A 24,996-nucleotide genomic window follows, 5' to 3' on the forward strand; every position below is an offset into this window, starting at 1 on the left:
TCCTGAGAATTTGACCTTGGACTTTCGAGAATTTACTACTTGTGCGATTCTCCTATACTTGGGAGATTAGTTTCGCAAAAATAATTTTGCGAGCGCGTCAAAATCCACAGGATGGTAGAATTTTTAAGGTAAATTGACACAGGTTAAAACCTTTTCTTGAGAATTTTGTATATGAAGAGGACTCTTTTTCCTTGGAGGAACCTTCTTATAACTGAACCAGACGGCAAAGGTATATGTATATTAGTTAGAATTAATTTTTTCTTTTATTTCGAGTTTTCTTCTTATTTTGTAAATTTTCTTTTCTGGATAACAACAGCTCAAGGTATTCCTCTTCTCTCCAGTATTATTTTCTCCACTGTCTTTCATATATAGTTTTCTTGTATCTATTACATTGAGGATAATGTAATGTTTAAGTTGGGGGGAGAAAAATATTTCGCAAAAAAAAAAAAACTTGTTTTTGCATTATTCTATTACTTTCTTTTCTAAGCAAATGCACATGTATTTCTATATTGAGTTTGTGCAACTATTAAGGCAAGGAACACATGCATACTATGACTGATCAGAGACCTATTATTAGATCCCCGCACATATATTTAATGATTATAGAAAGATCTCAGGAGTTCACATTTGTTTAATGCATTTTTATTAAGCCGTATCTGTAAAAGAAGTACGAGTATCCTTGTCCGTACTATAAGGTCCATGATTTGGTTTTCACATAAAGATAGAGGTTAATATCATGATCCTCTTAAAACCAATAGGTGACAACATGATGGCAGTCTAAAACAAGGACTTAAGTGCCAGAATCATAGGGTGAGTTGGTCAAAAGTGACCCACCATTATGCCATGCCATGGCATGTCGATACACATGAGGTGGTTGTGAGGATCCGTGCGGGCGTGTGTTTAGTCCCACATCGGTTATTCGCTGGGTAGATCTTGGGTACTTATACAGGATCAAGAAACCCAAATAATACCTTCCGGCTAGCTATTTTGGGTAAGGTCCTGGGTTGTTACAAATAGTATCAGAGTGGACCCAGCCCATAACCTATGTGGACTAGGGGACATTGTAGCACGGATCTATTGGGGCTGACCATGGGCCAATTATGGTGTTTGTGATTAGATTTGAATAAGATTTGAACCCTTAGCCTGACGAGGATGTCAGAGCTTGAACGGGGGGAGTATGTGAGGATCCGTGCGGGTGTGTGTTTAGTCCCACATCGGTTATTCGCTGGGTAGATCTTGGATACTTATACAAGATCAAGGAACCCAAATAATACCTTCCGGCTAGCCATTTTGGGTGAGGTCCTAGGTTGTTACAGTGGTCCTGACAGTCATGCTAGGAAAAACCTTGGATGGAAAACCTCTATTGAATATAGCTAGCTCATCTAACCAATATCACCTAGGGAAGTCTCCATGCAGGTACACTCGGGCATGTGCCACCTTTCCTTGTAATCGTGCCATGGCAAGCCTATATCTTGGGGGAGCCGGGCCCTATTATCTAATAGCCTTACGCCCCTCAAAATCCTAAGTTCCCCAGGTTTCCAACATGTCATGCTATCCATTTCCAATCCCCCAAAACCATGCTTCGTGTTTTGCCATGCTGAAACAAAAAAAGGACATAAATGACTTTTTCAATACAAATTAAAGAGAAGGATTTAATAGGTATCTTATGGACCTAGTGCTAGGTGTCAATAGTAGCCCATCCTGTTGCATGCCAGCCACCATAACCTAGCACTTAAAACCATGCTACATATTGTTGGGGTAGAAGTCCCACATTACCTATAGATTAGCTTGAAAATTTATAATTTTGTATTTATATGCAATCTACTTTTATATACTCAATCCATAGATATATTGCTGCCAAAGTCTTAATAAAATTGAAGGGCTAGGTCTCTTTGTTGAGTCTTGACATAATAAACTTATGTTCTAGGTGTGTATCAAGGATTGTTGAGCATATCAAACTGGCCGGTTTGGGGCATAATGAGTTGTCCGATCGGTTGTCGGCACGGTTTAGCTATTACATTCGAGACGGTTCAACTATTACAATTGAGACGGTTCAACTATTACAATCGAGATGGTTCAGCTATTACATTCAAGATGGTTCAAGAGTCATGGTTCGAGAGAGATGATTTGAGAGAGCGATGGTTCTCTTTTTTTTTGGGTATAGGAGGACTCTCGGGAGTGCTTCTTCCTGCCTCACCCCCGGGCTCCTTGCAATTTCAGACGAATGTCACCACACTCCTCGTCGTTTGTGGGTGCGATGGCATCAATGTTGCTCCTCTCGTTCACCGGTAAGTCCCTCTTCCTCTCCCTTCTCTTCCCCTCCGTCTCTCGATGGAGAGAGAAGAGAAAATCCTAGATTCACTCCCGTAGGGTTTTGTCTTCTCGCCAACGATGGCCGTCCTCCTCCCGTGCTGTGGACCATGGATAGTCTCTCCCTCTCTTCCCTCTCTTTTCCTCCCAACCTCTCTTTCTTCCTTTCTATTGCCCAGAAAAGCAACCCAAGAGGGGGGGGGGGGGTGAATTGGGGTTTTCAAATTTTTTCAAGTATGTGCAGCGGAAAACAACTTTACAATGTATTTGTGAACTGATAAGAAGAGTGAGTGCCGCTAAAGCAATGATGAAGGAATGTAAACAATGAGAGCAAGCGCAAGCACCACAAATATAACAATATTTATAGCGATTTGGTGCCAAAACCAACACCTATGTCCACTTCCTAAGACTCTTCTTAGGAATTCCAATTTATTAATTATTCAATAATGATTACAATCACCGTTGGTTCCTCACCGACAAACACTAGCTTATCCCCAAGCTAGTATAATCAACTTGTTTCAAGCCACAGTTAGGTCTTTCCCAAGTTTCAAATCCCCTTGAAACTTTGCACACCAAATACAAAGAGAAAAAATGAAAAATGTTTACAATACAAAATCTCTTTGAATTCAGATAAATATTGTTAGAAGTATGCCCTAGATGCCAATTTGGCTGACGTATTATTTTATTCTGGAATATAAATTTGTACTTGACCTAATTAAGTTGGGCATTCTTTTTATTCATGTTCTTATGTGTCCATGAATCGTCCAAAAAATTAATAAGATGATGACGCATATTCTCAAAAGTTGAGAATTTGAGGCATGTGTCATTGGTGATTAATTTCTGAATTGCTCCTGATCGATGGATCATCATGAGGATGGTGATTGATCCGCTGAGATTAGTGCACATATTGCTTTCTTTGATGGACGAGTCTTGAGTTCACAGTGTAGGGACACTGGAGCAATTGTGCAAGTACTTGTTAGAGAACAAGGGTACTGAGCGTGACCAAGACAAGAAGTCACTTGGATGTCTATCCACTCATCAGTGACTTGCTTGATGTTGCAGTAGTGTGACTGGTCCTTTGACCTGCAGTGCTTCGGCTACTCACAGTGAGGTTATTGTAGTTTGACTGCACGTATACATGGTCTCTAGCCATATGGATCCATGCAGTGTAGATTGGTTGCAGTAGGTTCACTGTAGGAGTAGGGTATGCACCTATAAGGAATCTATCGACCTTGATAGACAAGGAGAGATCCTATGTGATTTATAAGACTGAGTTCGTAAGACCTCGGCCGGGGCAGATTGTACAGTGGAGAAAGAGTTTTCTACTCTCGAGCTTAAGTCGAATAAATCTTGACATATGACGGATGATGGGGTTTGACGAGTTGTCCATGACTTCCATCCTGTAGGGATCCACGATAGTAGGACTATATCATACGATAACTGCACCTAGAGGTTCATTATTCCATTCTGCTGGGTAGCCACTACATACTGCTAGGTGTCACTGGTGGATGGTGAGACTCACAGGGAATATCTCGATGATCGATAAACCCTAATGAGTTGAGTTGGAATCGTTCCAACGCATTGAAAGGAGTTTTCAATGATATTGTGATAGGGATCGCAATATATCTCACTACCAGTCAGAATAGAACCTATGGGTCACACACACTAGAAGTATTGACCGATCCGATGGTTGAAATGTGATTATGAATCACGAGTAATCAATTTGATTGATGATCAGTTCAAGAAGGAACAATGGAAATTAATTAATTGGACTTAAACACGAATCCTACTTGGAGTAGGATTTCGGGAGTCCTAATTGGATTAGGACTGGGAATTCTACTTGGAGTAGGACTGGAAGTCCTACTTAGAATAGGATTCCAATAATTCTAATTAGATTAGGATTTTGAATTCAATTTGGATTCCTACTTAGAATAGGATTTCTAGAAGTCCTAATTGGATTAGGACTTTGGATTCAAATTAGAGTCCTAATTGGATTAGAATTAAAATTGAATAAATCCTAATTGGATTAGGATTTCTTAAGTTCTAATTAATTATTAATCTAATGAATTAACAAGACTCCTAATTGGATTAGGATTGAAGAGTTCAATTGAGTCAAAATTGATTTAAGTCCTAATTGGATTAGGACTTACCTAGATTAAACCCAAATTGGTTCACCCTTGGTCCAAGCCTAATTAGATTAGGACCTAACCATGAGTGACCTTCCTAATTCTCCTTAGAGGAGGATTAGGTTAACCATGAAGGAGGGGCACACGCCCCTCCTCCTTTTCCTTGCTTGGTGCGGCAAACAAGAGGGGCCGGCGCCCCTCTTGGAAGGTTATCAAGGAACTCCTAAAAGCTAGGAGCTCCACTTGCTTATAAAGGGCTATGGGAGGCACCTAGGGCATTGGATTAGAAGCCCTCTCCCTCTCCAATTCGTGGCCACCCTTTCTCCCCTTGGTTTTCAGCCGCAAGCAAGGTGAGAAGAAAAGAAAGCTTGGCGGCCATCTTCTTCCCTCCTCCTTGGTTCCAACGCAGGGAAAAGGAAGTAGGCTGCAGGGGCTTTGATTCTTCTTCAAACTTCATCCTTCTTCTTCCTCCTCCTAAGCACAATCAAGGGTTGATTCAAAGGGAGGACATCAGCCATTAAAAGAAGTCTCTGCAAGGGAGCTAGCACCCCGGGGAGACAAGAAAGCTTTGATCGGATCTCTACTTCGTGTGGATACCCGTAAAGGCCGGACGCGTGAACAGCTTCAAGCGAACCTTCATCCTAAACCACGAACTTCAGTTTGCGGTGATCATCTACCCGCACAAGGTGAAGATCTAATCTTCATAATTAGTTTAAAAGTTTTTAATTCTAATCCATCTACGAACGGTTATTGAACAACATTCATAGGATGAACGATTGATCCCGCTTATGCCTCTTCCGCTGCATCTAAATTTTTTTTAATTTTCTGTGGCATGGGTGGGTCCCCAACAAATATATCCTCTTCAACACTTTTTTGGAAGTGGAGGAAAGCTTCAAATGTGCCTTTGAACTTTCTTTCTACTAGGATTTGGAAGTGAATGCTCTTCGGAGGGTTGGTGCACTTGTTTTGAATGCTCTTCAATATGTGAATCTTTCTCTTTCAATCTCTATCTTCTCTTGATTTTAGAATCCTTTTATATGATGGAGAAGATGGAGAAGATGCTGGAGAATGAAGTTTGACCGTTGGAGCCTGTGGAGAGTGGTTGGGAAGTCATAAATATGGACTGCTCGCATTGGAAACTAGTCGTTACTGTGTCGACTCTTGCTCTTCAGGGATCGACTTCTGGTCCTCGAGTCGATTCTTGGTATTCAAGGATCGGCTCGTGAAAGGCCTAGAAAATCCCCCATTTTGTTTCCGTGTGGTTTTTTAGGGATGACTCCTATAATTTAGGGGTCGACTCCTGCTTCCTAGGGCTGACTCCTGAAAGGTCTGAAATTGAAGCTCTTTTGTTTCTGACCTATGGCGCTTTGGGCCTTATTATTGCATTAAGTTTCTTGCATTTTTTATGGACTGCTGGAAAATTGGCCGCCCTGAGGCCTATTAGGTTTGGACCTCTTTTTCTTATATTGCTTCTTCGCATGATACACATTCTCAACTTTCTGCTCCACTGTCCTAGCTATATTTACCACTTTCAGGTAGATGGCCGTGTCAGGATCAAGCGCTACCATTACACCAAAACCTGCAGGTATTAGTGAAGGCGCAACTTTATTTCCTTAAACTAGCGCAGGGGCCCATAGCGCCACGAGTCGACTCCGACCAAGCGTCGCCCAACTCCGGACTCCGACAGGGCCTCGCCAGTGGGTTCAGGGACCCCCTAGTGGTATAACCCACCCTACTCCTCCAGCGCATCCACGTTGGCAGGCGGCAGGACTGACTCGGCCCTCCAGGCCTCCGCCAACGTTGACTCGGCCCCTCAGGCCTCCGCCAACAATCCCCCCCCAACGTGATGCCTGGGTTTCGAACTCGAGACCTATGGCTCTGATACCAATTGTAAAGGTTCGTTGGTGAGCCCGTAAAACCAACATAGGTTCGTTGGTGAGCCCGTAAAACCAACATAGGTTTTTGGTGAACCCGGAAAACCAAGGTGTAAAGGTTTTTGGATTGTGAGCCCGGAAAACAATCCAACTGTAATCCGCGGGATTATAGTGAATTCCCAAGGGGTCGCTTGGGGAGTGGACGTAGGTGCTAAGAAGAGCACCGAACCACTATACTTCTTGTTGTTTGCATTGTGATTTGTTTAAGTTCACTAACACATCATTTAACACAAGTAAGATAGTTAAAATTAAAAGAAACCAATTCACCCCCCCTCTTGGCTTGTCACCTTGGGCAACAAGTGGTATCAGAGAAAGGTGCTCCAACAGTACTCATTGATCTCACAATCAAGAGTTAAAGATCATGACAACCCAAGTGGGATGTTCTATGAGTGAGGGGCAATCCACAAATAGACCACCTCTATTTAATGGCACAAACTACACATATTGGAAAGCTAGAATGAGGATATTCATTCAAGCTTTAGACTATGAATTATGGTACATCATTACTAGAGGGCCTCACACACCCACACTTAATATAGAGGGCACTATCATACCCAAACCAGAAATGGATTGGAATAAAAGTGATAGAAGATTGGCACAGTTAAATGAAAAAGCTATAAATGTACTTTATTGTTCATTAGATGTAAGTGAATTTAATAGAATATCTACTTGCATCTCTGCTAAAGAAATTTGGGACAAACTTGAGGTCACTCATGAAGGGACCAATCAAGTTAAGGAGACAAAAGTAAACATATTAGTACACAAGTATGAATTGTTTAAAATGGAATCTACTGAGTCCATAACTGATATGTTTACTCGTTTTACTGAAATTACAAATGGGCTTAAGAGTTTAGGAAAGTCTTACACTAACTCTGAATTGGTGCGAAAAATTCTCAGGTCTCTACCAAGAATTTGGGAGGCCAAGGTAACCGCAATTCAAGAAGCTAAGGACCTCAACACACTGCAATTAGAGGAGCTTCTAGGATCACTCATGACCCATGAGTTGACAATGAGGCAAAATTCGGAAGATGAGGTTAAGAGAAGAAAGCCCATTGTCCTAAAGACTACCACCCCTAAACAACAAACTGAATCGGAAGATTCAGATGATGATGATGAATTTGATGAAGAAGGGATGGCTATGCTTGGAAGAAAATTCAAAAAATTTATGAGAGGTAAGAATAGATTTTATAGAAAGAAACTCTTCCTCAAAGGTAGCTCAAGCAAAGAAAAAGGTAAGGACAAAGAAAAGGAAAAAGAAACTCCTATTTGCTATGAGTGTAACAAACCCGGACATTATAAGACAGATTGCCCAGATTTGAAATGGATGGCAAGAAAACTGAAAAAGAAGAACTTCATGGCTGAATGGAGTGAAAGTGAGGAGTCAAGTTCGGAAGAGGAAGATCATCAAGAGACGGCCCAAATGTGTCATATGGCCAATGACGATGAGGTAGATTCTGAACTTGACTGTGATTTTACTGTTGATGAATTGCATGATGCATTCTTAGAACTCATGGAAGAACATAAGAAACTAATCAATAAAAATAAAATTCTAAAAGAAGAAAATCAATCTCTTATCCAAGATAAGTTAAAACTGTCTCATAACTATGAAACATTAAGTAGGAAACTTACAAATGAAACCAAGAATCTAATTGCTGAAAACATCAAGTTAAAAGAAGATGCTGAAAAATATAAATCCTTGGTAGATAAATTTACACTTAGCTCTACCAAATTAAATATGATTCTTGATAGTCAAAAAGCTGTATATGATAAGGCTGGATTAGAATATAAGACAAATAGGAAACAAAAATTCTTAAAGAACATTTTTGTAAAAGCTAAAAGTGAAAATATTACTTGTCATTGCTGCAATAAATTAGAACATAGAGCATATGAATGTAACTATAGAAAGTCCAGTCATAACAAATTAAGTAATAATCAAAAGATTAAATTCAAGAAAGTTTGGGTTCCAAAAGGAACATCAAGTACAACCCTAAAGGACCCAACATAGTTTGGGTACCTAAAGCTCTTTCTTGATGTTGATTGCAGGGGTGTCTTGCAGCTGATAAAGTGGAAAAACGATGGTATCTAGATAGCGGCTTTTCAAGACACATGACCGGTGACGTAGATCAATTTGTCACCTTGGAATCAAAGAAGGGTGGAGTAGTAACCTATGGAGACAATGGTAAAAGGGCATATCATTGGAAAGGATAAAATTTTCATTACTCCATCTATTTTTATAGAAAATGTCTTATTAGTTAAGGGGTTGAAACATAATCTGCTTAGCATAAGTCAATTTTGTGATAAAGGGTTTAAAGTCACATTTGAAGCATCTGTATGCATAATCACAAATCCTAAAGATAATAGCATTGTACTTGTAGGACAAAGGCAAAGAAATATTTACTTGGTAGATCTTCATGATTTAGGCAAGAAAAATGGATTATGCTTAATTACTAATGAAGAAAAGAGAAATGAAACAAGTTGGCTTTGGCATCGTAGACTAGGACATGCTAGTATGGAATTAATCTCAAAACTAGTCAAGAAGGAATTAATAAAGGATGTGCCAAAATTGATTTTTGAAAAGGACAAAATCTGTGGACCATGTTCATTGGGAAAACAAACTAAATCATCTTTCAAATCAAAGAATATAGTATCAACAACTAGGCCTTTTGAACTCATACACATGGATTTATTTGGACCCACTAGAACTGCGAGTCTAGGAGGGAAGAAGTATGGACTAGTTATTGTTGATGATTTTTCAAGATATACATGGGTTTCATTTTTGGCACATAAGAATGAAGCATTTTCAGAATTCTTGAAACTATATAATAATATCATAAATGAAAAAAAACTCACCTTAGTAGCAATTTGAAGTGATCATGGTATTGAATTTGAAAATCAACACTTTGAAGAATTTTGTACTAAAAATGGTATTTCACATCAATTTTCAGCACCTAGAACGCCTCAACAAAATGGGGTTGTTGAAAGAAAAAATAGGACATTGGCAGAAATGGCACGCACGATGTTGTGTGAGTCAAATCTTCCAAAGTACTTTTGGCTGAAGCTGTAAGCACTGCTTGCCATATTCTAAATCGAGTTTTAATACGACCAATAACCAAGAAAACTCCTTATGAACTTTGGAAGAATAAGAAACCAACTGCTAAATATCTTAAAGTATTTGGATGTAGATGTTTCATCTTAAACAATGGCAAGGAGGATCTAAGTAAATTTGATGCCAAGTCAGATGAAGTTATCTTCTTAGGATACTCCACATCTAGTAGGGCATACAGAGTATTCAATAAAAGAACTCTAGTAGTGGAAGAGTCAGTCAATATTATATTTGATGAGTCTGATAGTGAGTCTGCTAGGAAAGAAAATATTGTTGATGATGATACAGGAATTATCGACTTTGAAAAGTTGAATATTAATGACGTGGCAATTCAAGATAAGGGAGATGATTGCGTGCCACCACAATCCCAAAGCTTGCCAAAGGAATGGAGGTATGCATATGGACACCCTAAAGACTTAATCATTGGTGATCCATCTCAAGGGGTAAGAACTCGATCATCTCTTAGAAACTTAAATGATTATCTTGCTTTTGTTTCACAATTAGAACCTAAGACTTATGAAGAAGCTGAAAAAGATACTAATTGGATAAATGCCATGCAAGATGAATTAAATCAATTCAAAAGAAGTAATGTATGGACATTAACTGAAAGACCAAAGCATAACTCAGTAATTGGAACAAAATGGATATTTAGAAATAAATTAGATGAAAATGGGTTAGTTATAAGAAATAAGGCTAGACTTGTAGCTAAGGGATACAATCAAGAAGAAGGAATAGATTTTGATGAAATATTTGCTCCTATAGCTAGATTAGAGGCCATTAGACTACTTCTAGCATTTGCATGTTTCATGGATTTCAAATTGTATCAAATGGATGTAAAAAGTGCATTCTTAAATGGTTTTATTGAGGAAGAAGTATATGTAGAGCAACCTCCTAGTTTTGAGAATCATGAATTGCCAAATCATGTGTTTAGACTACATAAGGCATTATATGGATTAAAGCAAGCACCTAGGGCTTGGTATGATCGATTAAGCAAATTTCTGCTTAATAATGACTTTAGTAGAGGAAATGTAGATAAAACACTATTTCTCAAAAGAAAGGACAAAAATCTATTAGTGGTACAAATATATGTAGATGACATAATCTTTGGTGCCACAAATGATACTCTTTGCAAAGAATTTGCTGATTTAATGCATGGAGAATTCGAAATGAGCTTGATGGGAGAACTAAGTTTCTTTCTAGGATTACAAATCAAACAAACTAAAGAAGGCATTTTCATTCATCAAACTAAGTATACAAAGGAAATACTAAAGAATTTTGGGAATGAAAATCATAAGGGAGTAGGTACTCCAATGAATCCTACTAGTAAGCTAGACAAAGATGAAAAAAGAAAGAGTATTGATATTAAGCTTTATAGAGGACTAATTGGATCCTTGCTCTACCTTACTGCTAGTAGACCAGACATCGTATTTAGTGTAGGAATATGTGCTAGATACCAATCAGATCCTAAGCAGTCATATTTAAGTGCTGTTAAAAGAATCCTTAGATATTTAAGAGGAACTACAAATATTGGATTATGGTACTCTAGAGACTCTTGTCTAGATTTGCTTGCATATTCAGATGCTGATTTTGCCGGATGCAAATTAGATAGGAAGAGCACAAGTGGCACATGTCAATTCTTAGGAAACAACTTAGTATCATGGTTTAGCAAAAAGCAGAATTCAGTGGCACTGTCAACAGCTGAAGCTGAATATATAGCTGCTGGTAGCTGTTGTGCTCAAGTACTATGGCTTAAGCAACAACTAGAGGACTATGGAGTTAAGCTAGATAATATTCCTATTAAGTGTGATAATACTAGTGCCATCAATCTTACTAAAAATCCGGTTCAGCATTCTAAAGCCAAACACATAGAAATACGATATCATTTTATTAGGGATCATGTGCAAAATGGGAACATATGTATTGAGCATATATGTACTGAGAAATAATTAGCCAACATTTTCACAAAACCATTGAGTGAAGATAGATTCTGCACGCTAAGGAGAGAATTAGGCATATGTGATCCTTTTTATTGAAGAAATATAAAAGGGAGCAAGTAGTCTCATGATACATTCCTCCAATTTCTAAAAATCTATGAAACATGAGTCAAACTTGTCATCTATAGATTCCTTACTCATGTATCATTGTCCCAGAAAGAATTTATAAGGATTGGAAGCAAGAAAAATTTTTAGAAGCAAAAAGAAAGAGAAAAGAAAAATTCTGCACTTGGGTCGACCCAACCCAGAATAGGGTCGACCCAACGTTGAGTCGACCCAAGAAATTTCTTGAGTCGACCCAACGTCGGGACCCCACTGTTAAAAGGGGGACCCGAGAGCTCTATTAGGGCACTGTTTGCCCTTGTCCTCTTCTGAATACTCTATTCCCCACTCTCCAAACTCCTCCAAACATCTCCAAACAGTAGATTACCTTAAGATCTTAGAGAAATGGGACCCAAAAGAGCCGTAGCCAAGAGATCCGGAAGAGTCTCACGGATCCAATGTGAGGAAAGATAAGCTACGGAGCCATCTACAGTGTCTCCACAACGTGAGGCACGTGCCGAGCCACCTCCTCCTCCTTTCCCCTCAGTTATACTTGCAAGATTTGCGGGGAGACCGGTTACAACGGGGAGAAGGATCCATTCCGAGTTCTTTGATCAAGAAGGGTTTAGGTTGAGGGAATGGATCCAAAGGCAAGGTTGGGAGTATCTTTGCTCCCTAGATGTGATGATCTACCCCGGATTAGTTCGGAAGTTCTATGCCTTCCTTAAAACTGGAATGGGAGGGCTTGTTTCGGAAGTTCGAGGAGTTAGGGTTCGAGTTTCCGAGGAAAGTTTGAGTGAGCTACTTCATCTACCCTGTGAAGGAGCCACTCCGGAAAAACCAGAAAATAAGATGAGAGCTCTGCAGTTGATTATGGAAAATGAGGGCTTTAACTTCTCAGAAAAGGTAATAGCAAGCTCTTTATCTGCTGAAATAAGATTATTGCTTAGTATCATAAATAGAATTTTATTTCCAAAGAGCGGGAGATTCGATCGCATCACAGAGCGAGATTTAGTAGTGATGGAGTATATTATTCAGGGTATTCCCCTGAATCTCCCGGCCATGATACTGAAGCAGATGAGGAAAGTGATCTGCAACTCCAGAGTATCCCTACCTTATGGTATGATACTCACTTTGGTTTTTCGACAGCACGGCATATCTGTCGAGGGGGAGGTATTCAGGCATCTGCTTCATACTGACACATACACTGCACGGACACTTATACATATGGGTTATGAGAAAGTGAACGGGCAGTGGATTCATACTGGAGCAGGGATTCAGGGTGAGGCACCAGAGGGTGAGGCAGAGGATGATGCACCAGATATTGGAGACCCTATCCCTGAGGATGAGGAGCATATGGATCATCCTACTGTACCTTCCGAGGCTGGACCATCGTCATCTGCTCCTCCGAGAGATACAGATGAGTTCTGGAGTAGGATGACTGAGATTATGACAGCTCAGGCCAGGACCATCACTGACGGGCTGACGAGCAGATTGGATATTATGTCAGCTCAGGCGAGGACTGTCACTGATGGGCTGACGAGCCGACTGGACATCATGACTGCGGAGATCAGTGATCTGAGGCAGCAGGTAGGAGCACTCCGGAGAGAGAGAGAGACCCATGGACCTTCTGTGCCACAGGCTGCTGAGTCAGAGATATCGGCACAGAGTCATCCAGCTCGTCGTGCTCCACGCCAGACACAGTCTCACCAGGCTCGACCTCCCCTCGCCACGTACACTAGGAGGATGAGGACTAGATCCCAGCCATTAGATACTCCCTAGGCTGATATTAGCATTTCTGGTTAGATCCTAGGCTAGATATCTAGTTCTCATATGTATTTTGCTTTTATCATATATGTTTAAACTTTGATTAAGGAACATTGTATCTGTTTTTGTTTTTGGGCATGAATGTACTAAAATGTTCCTATTTTGATCAATGAAGTTTGAATGCTTATTATTTATTGTGTCTTTTCCCATGCATCTATTTGATGATAACAAAAAGGGGGAGAAGTAAAGAAAGAGTAATGTAATAGGGGGAGAAGTAAAGACAGAGTGATAAGAGAAGTAAAGAAAGAAGGAGAAATAACGAAATAACTTGTAAAACAACTTGAAAATCATATAGGAAAGCATATGCATCCAAGGAGGAGCAATTTGCAACAATGAAAATGATCAAATCAAAAATTTCTATCAAATTTCAGAATTTGGCACATAGAATTTCAGAATTTGGCACGCACCTTTCACACCTCGATACATAACCTGAAACTCATGTTTTATCTCAAATTTTTGGAGTTTCATCTTTAATGAATTATAAATAAAAGGGGGAGCAATTCAAAAAGTCAAATTGGCAACATTTGAATGATATAGGGGGAGACTTCACTCTTATATATGAAAAGCTGAAATTCAGCAAGTTAAGCCCTTTCAAAAACTGATTTTAAAATAAGTATCAAAAGGTTCATACTCTTTATTTTGTAATCATCAAAAAGGGGAAGATTGAGGATGATAGTGTTATTTTGATGATTAACAAGCAATTATCTAGAGTATGTTATAAGTTAAATCGATACTTCATTTATAAGTCTATTACTCTCAGTATATTTGGATAAATTGATATAGATACATTTCCTTGTTTATTTGAATGAATCTAACCTTGAGATGCAGCAAAGTGTGGATTGAGTCGACCCAAAGGATGATTGGGTCGACTCCGGCACATCAAGAAAGCATTTGGCACACTTCTGCAAAAATGGCACAAATGAACAGTGAGTTGGGTCGACCCAAGGAAAGCATGAGTCGACCCAAACATCAAGATCCTCAAACAGAAGACAGAAAATGGTTCTCTGGATTTACTAAGAGGGTCGACCCAAGATATAGTTGAGTCGACCCAAGCTTGAGTCGACCCAAATCCTGAGAGGGTCGACCCAAAGGCAAGACAGAACAGAAGACAGAAAAGGTTCTCTGGAAACCCTGTTAGGGTCGACCCAAGAAGAAGTTGAGTCGACCCAACTGAACCTTGAGTCGACCCAAAGAAAGGTTGGGTCGACCCAAGTGAAGGAAGGCTGAATTTCAAGTTTCTGTGGATTCTGAGAGGGTCGACCCAAGGAATGTTTGAGTCGACCCAAGTGAAAGTTGGGTCGACCCAAGGACAGGTTGAGCCGACCCAAACACGGGCAGAAGCATAACGGCTAGTTCTGCAGATGTACTTTTTGTCCTTCCAACAGTGAGTAACGGCTAGTTTTTGAATTCTAACCATTGAGGCTTGTCCAATGGAGGTAGGAAACTATTTAAAGGGGCACTATTCATCAGATAGGATATCCTTTCCAAAGAATATCAAAGAGTACACAAGAAAGAGAAAGTGCCCTAATCTTCTTCATCCAAGTGTTTCATTCAAGAATCAAAGAAAGGGGTTGAGCAGATTCAAAGAGTCATCAAGAGCTCCATCCTCCCTTGAAGAGTGAAGCATCCTTGACAAAGAAGAGAGAAGTCACTACAAGCGATAAATACTTTCTAAACTCTTCTTTGTTGATTATATTATTTTATTTGCTCATCTAGGAGTTTAAATCTTCCTTCTTTATTTGTTAAACTACTTGTAAAGGTTGGTTGGTTAGCCCGCAAAACCAACGGAATAGGTTGATTGGTGAATCCGGAAAACCAATTGTAAAGGTTCGTTGGTGAGCCCGTAAAACCAACATAGGTTCGTTGGTGAGTCCGTAAAACCAACATAGGTTTTTGGTGAACCCGAAAAACCAAGGTGTAAAGGTTTTTGGATTGTGAGCCCGGAAAACAATCCAACTGTAATCCGCGGGATTATAGTGAATTCCCAAGGGGTCGCTTGGGGAGTGGACGTAGGTGCTAAGGAGAGCACTGAACCACTATACTTCTTGTTGTTTGCATTGTGATTTGTTTAAGTTCACTAACACATCATTTAACACAAGTAAGATAGTTAAAATTAAAAGAAACCAATTCACCCTCCCCCCTCTTAGCTTGTCACCTTGGGCAACAGGCCGGCTGCATAGGCCTCTAGCTCGGGTCTTGGGTCTTAGCCCTTTTTTTAATCTCCTGGGCCACCGTTATATTCCCTTAAGTTAGCTTGGTGAATTCACTCTCCTTCTCGAACTTGAGACTCAAAAATGTACATGTCCATGAATTCTTTGCGAAATGTGCGCCACGTGAGAGGCCTATCATTCCCATGCTAACTTGTTGGCTTCCCACCATTTATAAGCTTCTCCTTATAGCTGATAAGCGGAGCAGTGGACTTTCCTCTGGTTAGTGCACTCCATGCTGGAGAACACCTCCATTCCTTGAACCATTTCAAAGACTCGATAAGATCAGGGAAGCCCTCAAAAATAGGTGCTGCCAATTTCTTGAATTTAGTTATCCCCCTTTCTGACCTTAAAATTAGACCACCAGTATTTCCTTTCTGGCCCATTTGCTATACTTGTAGAAGTTCGTTTAGGGATTGGACAAGGTCTGCCATTTGACATTGATTCCCATAAGGTGGGCATCCTGTTGAACATTGCTTAGGGCGTTGGAGACATCATCCTGCTGGCACGAAGAGCTAACTTCCGGGCTTTCATACTCCTCTGATGATGGGCTGCAAGTTGATCTGGAGGTGCTAGCAGCTTGAGTAGTGTCAGTTGTTCGGGAGGTGCCAGCGGGTTGAGAGGGACTTGGAGTTCGGAAGGTGTTATCATTCTGAGTGTGGCATGTATTCATTGTGCAGGAATCTTCTGCAATGTCGGACAATTTCCTGTTCCAGGTCGGGCAATCTCAACCTGTATCCATGAAAAGAAATTAGATCTGATACTATCATTATATGTTTTAGAATTAGTATTTTTCTTGAAGATATCCAATTGTAACTTAAATTCTACCCTACTTTCACTAACCTAAGCTCTAGGGTCTTGAACTTAAGCTTTGATACCATTTGATCTATCACGCCTCGATCTAATAGTACGAACCAAGCATATGATAGATAGCCGCACATCCATGGGGTTTAACCCCATTGGACATACATGGCCTGCCTTTTTTATATATATGTTTGTCTTTCCAGACTTAGGTAGTTGTTGTAAAAGCAACAATTAATCTAAATTCAAAAAGAAAGTTGCTGACCCAAAGATTGATTTTGATGATCACAAAATTTTGAAGTATAATTACTAATGTTTGTGTTGCAAGAAGAAAGATAATTTGTTTTGCAAGGAACATAGCAAGTTCGAAAAATACAAGAAGACCTCAAAAGCTCTCAAAAAAAGTTGGAAGATGTTGCCCAGATAGACAACCCAAGAGGGGGGGGTGAATTAGGTTTTAAAAATATTTGTTGCAATTAAAAGGTTTGTGAGTAACTAATTAAAACTTTTTGCAAGTGGTTTAATTAGTTGCTATATGGAGTGGATGAAGGAAAAGTAAGAGACAATAAAGCAATCACAAACACAAGCAAATTTATAGTGGTTCGGAGCTAACCCTTGCTCCTACGTCCACTCCCCAAGCCTCACTTGGGAATTCACTATAACCCCTCGGATTACAGCCGGTTGTTTTACAAGTTCACAACCCAACTTGTTGTTTTATGAGATCACAACGAACTCGGTCGGTTTTTCCAGGCTCACCGACTAGAACCACCCGATTGTTTGTTGGGAACCCGCCCATGCCGCTGATATTTCAAAAATAAAATCAGATGGCAGCGGAAGAGGCATGTGCGGGATCGACGTTCATCGCATGAACGTTGTTTCATGACCGTTCGTAGATAGGTAAGGATTAAAAACTTTTAAACTAATTTGAAGATCAGATCTTCACCTTGTGCGGGTAGATGATCACCGCAAATCTGAGTTCGTGGTTTTAGGAAGAGGGTTCACTTGAAGCCGTTCAAGTGTCCGGCCTCTACAGGTATCCACACGAAGCAGTGATCCGATCAAAGCTCTCTTGTCTTCCCGGGGTGCTAGCTCCCTTGCAAAGACTTCTTTTGATGGCTGATTTCCTCTCTTTCAATCAACCCTTGATTGTGCTTGAGAGGAGGAAGAAGAAGGAGCAACCAAGGAAGAAAAACACAGCCCCTGCAGCCCTCTTTCTTTTCCCTGCGTTGCAAGGAAGAAGGGAGGAAGAGGATGCCGCCAACACCTTGGACTTGTTCTTCCTTGCTTGCGGCTGAACCAAGAGGAGAGGAGAGGGAGGCGTACGGCAGCAAGGAGAGGGAGAGCACTACCTAGGGCGCCGGCCTCATGCCTCCTTATAAAGCCATCTAGGGCTCCTACAAATTAGGAGCCCTAGACAAGTTTCCAAAGAGGGGGCGCCGGCCCCCTCTCTTCACCCTTCTCCACATGGAAAAGGGAGGGGCATATCCCCCTCCTCATGGTAAACCCTAATCCACATTAGGTAGGGTTTGGAATGCCCTAATGTGGTCAAGCCCTAATCCAATTAGGCTTAGCCCAAGGGTGAACCGATTTGGATCCAATCTAGGTAGGTCCTAATCCAATTAGAACTTAAATCAATTTTGACTCAATTGAACTCTTCAATCCTAATCCAATTAGGAGTCTTATTGATTTATTAGATTAATAAATAATTGTGACTTAAGAAACCCTAATCCAAATTAGGACATATTTAATTTTAGTCCTAATCCAATTAGGACTCTATTTGAATCCGAAATCCTAATCCGATTAGGACTCTAGGAATCCTACTCCAAATAGGAATCCAATTTTAATTCAAAACTCTTAATCTCATTAGGATTGTAGGAATCCTATTCCAAGTAGGAATTCCAGTCCTACTCCAACTAGGATTCCCAGTCCTAATCCAATTAGGACTCTAGGAATCTTACTCGAAGTAGGACTCTTGTTTCAAGTCCAATTAATTAATTCCCTTTGTTCCTTCTTCAACTGAATATCAATCGAATTGATTACTTGTGATTCCTAATCACGATTCAACCATCGGATCGGTCAATACTTCTAGTGTGTGTGACCCCATAGGTTCTACTCTAATTGGTAGTGAGATATATTATGATCTCTATCATAATATCATTGAAAACTCCTTTCAAGGGATTGGAACGATTCCAACTCTACTCATTAGGGTTTATCGATCATCGAGATAATCCCTATGAGTCCCACCATCCACCAGTGACACCTAGCAGCATGTAGTGGCTACCCAGTAGAATAGAATGATGAACCTCTAGGTGCAGTTATCATGTGATACAGTCCTACTATCGTGGATCCCTACAAGACGGAGGTCATGGACAACTCGTCAAACCCCATCGTCTGTCATATGTGAAGATTTATTCGACTTAAGTTCGAGAGTGGAAAACTCTTTCTCCACTGTGCATACTGCCCCGGCCGAGGTCTTACGAACTCAGTCTTATAAATCACATAGGATCTCTCCTTATCTATCAAGGTCGATAGATTCCTTATAGGTGCATACCCTACTCCTACAGTGAACTTACTGCAGCCAATCTACACTGCATGGACCCATATGGCTAGAGACCATATATGTGTGCAGTCAAACTACAATAACCTCACTGTGAGTAGCCGAAGCACCGCAGGTCAAAGGACCAGTCACACTACTGCAACATCAAGGAAGTCACTGACGAGTGGATAGACATCCAAGTGACTTCTTGTATTGGTCACGCTCAGTACCCTTGTTCTTAACAAGCACCTGCACTATTACTTCAGTGTCGCCAAACCGTGGACTCGAGTCTCGTCCATCCATAAGGAAAGTAATCTGTGCACTAATCTCATTGGATCGATCACCGTCCTCGTGATGATCCATCGATCAGGAGCGTTCAGAAATTAATCACTAATGATACATGGCTCAAATTCTCAACTCTTGAGAATATGCATCATCATCTTATTAATTCTTTGGACGATTCATAGACACAATAATAATATGAATGAAAAAGATGCCTTTCATTTATTCAATAATAATAAAGTCAAGTACAAATTATGTCCTAGAATTAATAATGTGTCAGCCAAAATTGGCTTCTAGGGCATACATCTAACAATCTCCCACTTGCACTAAAGCCAATCAGTCATATATCTTAGTCCCATCTTCTCAAGGTGGGTCTGCCACGTTATCCGCGGAGTCTACTCTCTGCACTTCGACATACTTCTTCTCAACATAGTCGCGTATGAGATGGAAGCGCCGCTCTATATGCTTGGACTTCTGATGAGACCTTGGCTCCTTAGCAAGGGCTATGGCGCCATTATTATCGCAGTAGAGTGTTATGGCATCTGATGACATTACATCCAATTCCGCAATGAATTTCTTGAACCAGAAGCCTTCCTTAGCAGCTTCAGAGGTGGCGATGTATTCAGCTTCCATAGTAGAATCAGCAATGATCGGTTGTTTGGAACTCTTCCAATTTACTGTACCACCATTGCACAAGAACACATATCCAGATGTTGACTTCCTATCATCGACATCAGTCATGAAGTCTGAATCTGTGTATCCTTCTACCTTCAACTCTGATGATCCTCCAAAAATCAAGAATAAATCTTTAGTTCTTCTCAAGTACTTAATAATATTCTTCACAGCTGTCCAGTGTTCTTCACCTGGATTTGACTGATATCTGCTTGTGACACTCACAGCAAGAGCTATATCAGGTCGTGTACATAGCATGGCATACATGAGGCTCCCTATTGCCGATGCATAAGGGATCTTGCTCATGCGTTGAATCTCTTCAAATGTGTTGGGGCACATCTTCTTGGAGAGATGAATTCCATGCCTAAGGGGTAAAAAACCCCTTTTGGAGTTTTTCATGCTGAACCTTTTCAGCACTTCCTCTATATACATTTTCTGTGATAGGCCAAGCATCCTTTTAGATCTATCTCTATAGACCTTTATTTCCAAAATATAGGATGCTTCCCCAAGGTCTTTCATGGAGAATTCTTTTGACAACCAGACCTTGACCGAGGTTAGCATGAGAATATCATTCCCTATCAGGAGGATGTCGTCCACGTACAGTACGAGAAAAACGACAGCGCTCTCACTAAGCTTTTTGTAAACACACGATTCCTCTTTATTTTTGATGAAATCAAACGTTTCGATTGCGTCATCGAAACGAGTGTTCCAACTCCGAGATGCTTGTTTTAGTCCATAAATGGACCTTTGCAGCTTGCAGACCTTGTGATCTCCATCACTGGAAGTGAAACCCAGAGGCTGTTCTATATAGATATCTTCATCAAGATATCCATTCAGGAAAGCAGTTTTCACATCCATCTGCCAGATTTCATAATCATGAAATGCTGCAATGGCAAGCAATGTTCGGATGGATTTCAGCATGGCTACAGGTGAAAAGGTCTCCTGATAGTCAATGCCTTCGCGTTGACTATACCCTTTCGCCACCAGCCTTGCCTTAAAGGTCTCTACCTTTCCATCCGAACCTATTTTTCTTTTGTAGATCCATTTACATCCAATAGGTACAATACCTTCTGGTGGATCTACTAAGGTCCAGACTTGGTTGGAATGCATGGAGTCTAACTTTGACTTCATGGCTTCCAGCCATTTCTCGGAATCGATATCAGATATCGCCTCATCGTAGGTTTTGGGATCTTGTGTATGATCCCTATCTCCCACTAGGAACATTTTCTCGGTATCCTCTTTTAGTATACCTAAGTATCTACCGGGAGGATGGGAAACCCTACTAGATCTACGAGGTGGTCGAGGGACATCGTGTACTGGCTCTGTATGAATGGGTTCAATAGGATCCATGACTCGTTGCTTTTCAAAGACTTTCTCTTCAAGCTCAATTTTTCTCCCACTGCCTCTATCAAGGATAAACTGGTTTTCCAAGAAGATGGCATGACGGCTCACAAACACATTGTGATCCTTTGAGACGTAAAAATTGTATCCTAATGACTCTTTAGGATATCCTATAAAACGAGCACTTATGGTCCTAGCCTCTAGTTTGTCCGCCTGTAGTCTCTTGACGTGGGCCGGACATCCCCAAATCTTGAGATGACCAAGACTTGGTTTCTTACCATACCATATCTCATACAGTGTGGTAGGAACGGATTTAGAGGGAACTCTATTCAGTAGATATACTGCGGTAAGTAAGGCATCTCCTCAAAGAAACATAGGTAAATCAGTGAAGCTCATCATGGACCTGACCATATCCAATAGGGTCCGATTCCTCCTCTCTGACACCCCGTTGAATTGAGGTGTACCCGGAGGAGTCCATTGTGAGACTATGCCATTGTCCTTGAGATAGTCCCGGAATTCTCCACTAAGGTATTCTCCTCCTCAATCTGATCAAAGAGCCTTAAGGGTTTTTCCAGTTTATTTTTCTAATTTATTCTTGAACTCTTTGAACTTTTCAAAAGATTCAGACTTGTGTCTCATAAGATACACATACCCATACCGTGAATAATCATCGGTAAAGATAATGAAGTACGAATAACGTCCCCTGGCTAGCACATCGAATGGGCCACATACATCTGTATGTACTAGGGTAAGTATTTCAGTGGTCCTCTCCCCATGTCCTACAAAGGGCAATCTGGCCATTTTTTCTTGAAGACAGGACTCGCAAACTGGATATGACTCGGAAGTCAATGAGCCGAGAAGCCTATCTTTATCCATTTTGTTCATCCTATCCTCTCCAATATGGCCAAGCCTGAGGTGCCACAAATATTTTTGGTTTATCTCATCCCTGGATCTTTTGGATCCTTTGGCATTCACTACTTGCTCAGACACATTTATAGATACATCCATATGCAAATGATAGAGACTGTCAATCATAAAACCACGTGCGACTATTTTATTTCTTAAATAAATAGAACAGCAGTCTTTGTCAAATGTAAAAACATGACCTTCCTGTGCTAGACATGAAACAGAAATCAAATTTCTGCTAGCAACAGGTACATAATAGCAGTCTCTAAGTAATAAACTAAAACCAGACGGTAGTCGCAGATGGTAGGTGCCGACAGCCACAGCAGCAACTTTTGCCCCGTTGCCACCCCGAAGGGTTACCGCACCTTCCGCCAGCCTTCTACTTTTCTTTAGACCCTGCATGGTAGTGCACAAATGAGCACTAGAACCAGAATCTATAACCCAACTAGAAGTAGAAGAAACCGTTAGATTTGTTTCAATTATGAGTAAGTCTATACCTTCTGAAGGTGTGTCACCTTTCTTGTTCTTCAGGCTCTCGAGGTATGAAGGACAGTTTCTCTTCCAATGGCCGTCGACATTGCAGTGGAAACATTTTTCTTTGTCATTAGCCTTTTTCTTTTGAACTTCCTTCTTTGGCTTCTTGTCTTTCTTCTGCTTCTTTGCAGGCTTCTTTTTCTTCCAAGCAGACTTTCTCTTGGAACCAGAAGTCAACTCAGCAGCAAGGACATTGCCCCTTGAACTTTTCAAGGCTCCCTCAGCAGTTACCAACATGTTGATCAGTTCAGTCTTAGTGCATTCAATCTTATTCATGTGGTAGTTCACTATAAACTGACCAAATGAATCAGGAAGTGACTGTAGGATCAAATCCACTTGCAATTCCTTGTGCATGTTCATTCCGAGCTTCTCAAGCTCCTCTAGGTCCTTGATCATAGTCAGACCATGATCATGGACAGACTGCCCTTCGCGCATCTTTGTCTTGAAGAGCCTCTTGGACACTTCAAAACGAGCTGTGCGACTCTGCTCACCATACAACTCTTGCAGGTGTGCTAGTATGTCCCTAGCAGTCTTGAGATTCTCATGCTGGCATTGGAGTTCATTGGACATGGTTGCCATCATATAGCATTTAACTCTAATGTCATCATCCATCCACTTTTGATGCATCTGACGCTGAACATCAGTAGGACGTGTTGGTAGTGTGGGGCTATCTGAATTGAGTATGTAGCCTATTTTCTCACAGTCCAAAACAATTTTGAGGTTTCTAAGCCAGTCCTTGTAATTGGTTCCGGTCAATCGGTTAGTCTCAAGAATACGGGTCAAAGGGTTTGAAGCTGACATTGTATCTGCAGAGAGTAAAGATTCTAGTTAGACTTTTGTATTTGATCATTAATCTGTTCTAAGGTCTTTTAGAACAAATGTACCTCCCACTATTTTCTTGAATTCCTCACACTCTCTGGTAGGAAAACGAAAATCCTACACGACTAGGATTTCTAGTGGGTACTGCGGTTCCACCGATTTACATGCCACCTCACCTAACAGTTATTGGTGACACATAGATTGATGAATGTACAACTCTTGTACAATGCTTCTCAAGCATGTTGCAGTGTAACTTGGTCTCTAAGCCATGAAAACCTCACCTAACAGTTATTGGTCCCATTTCTTAGTTAAGTCAGACCCACCGTATAACCGTAGGAATAAAGTCGTCATTGGGTCCTCACCTAACAGTTATTGGTGCCCAACCCCATCTTTACCCTACAACATCTCATGTCTATAGAGAGGTCCAGCCCCCCGATGCAACTTGCCCACTGTGTCCAGCCGAGACAAATCAACATTAGAAAGACCTTAGCAGCTCTACTACAGTGGAAGACCTATTGACTTAATATTGGTTAATCAGGTCTTAGTGTTTGCAACTTGAGCTCTTCATAAGAGGTAATCGAACAATTGGCCAGGTAAGCAGGTGGGAGGCTCCCCTTACTCAGAGAGTAAGGTCCTAATTAAGTAACCACCTTTCATGCTTTCCTAGACACCAATTAGATCAATTAATCTAATATAACTTGCTCATGTCGGTTCACTCTCGACTTGATTGAGGAGGTTTTAATTTAGGTCTTAATTGGGTTTGCTACATCACATGTAAACCTATCTACCCGACTCTCATTCACATCACATGCAAACGGCACATTGCAGGCAGTTATAATCGCAGCAATAATTAAAGCTAAACTTTAAATAGGTGATGATCATGGATTCTAGCTAGGTCGTATTACAAGCACATGCACGTCAATCGATCAACTGGTATTCAACTCTTGAATTGGTTCCAAGCCTTCTTGATTCGATCCTTGACCAACTCTTGATCCAATCGCCATCAACCGCTTAGACCCCTGCTCATCTCATGCATTATCTTCGACTTGATCGTTGACGTACATCACATCACAGAAATACAACCAGATATAAAATAAAAATAAAAATAAATTACATCTCTCTTTTAGGAGGCACGCAGGCCTCTCAAAACATCAAATAAGATGCATGCAAGCATCTGAAAAATTACATGACATTACAGATCACATCGCAGGTCATTACATTTGATACCAAAAGGGTTTGAATCCTATAATCATCACCACATGCAGCAATTATAATTTTCAGATCTGAAAACTAACTGATTATCTCATGACATAGGTTGCTGATCATGCTAATCATGATTCTAAACTTTGTAATCCCATTAACAATGCAATTAGAATCATCTTTTTATCACATAAAAATCAGCATGTAAAAATCAGCACCCTAGGAAAAAATCTGCATGCAGAAATTTTCAGCATGCATGATCATTCAATTTTCAGATCTAATAAGCCTTTAGATAATTAATTCTTACCTTAATCTACGATGCCTAGGCTCTGATACCACTGTTGGGAACCCACCCATGCCGC

The sequence above is a fragment of the Phoenix dactylifera genome, chromosome 13, assembly GCF_051530095.1.
Source record: "Phoenix dactylifera cultivar Ajwa chromosome 13, Ajwa_hap1_PhDact_Kaust_v1.1, whole genome shotgun sequence".
NCBI classification, from domain to species: domain Eukaryota; kingdom Viridiplantae; phylum Streptophyta; class Magnoliopsida; order Arecales; family Arecaceae; genus Phoenix; species Phoenix dactylifera.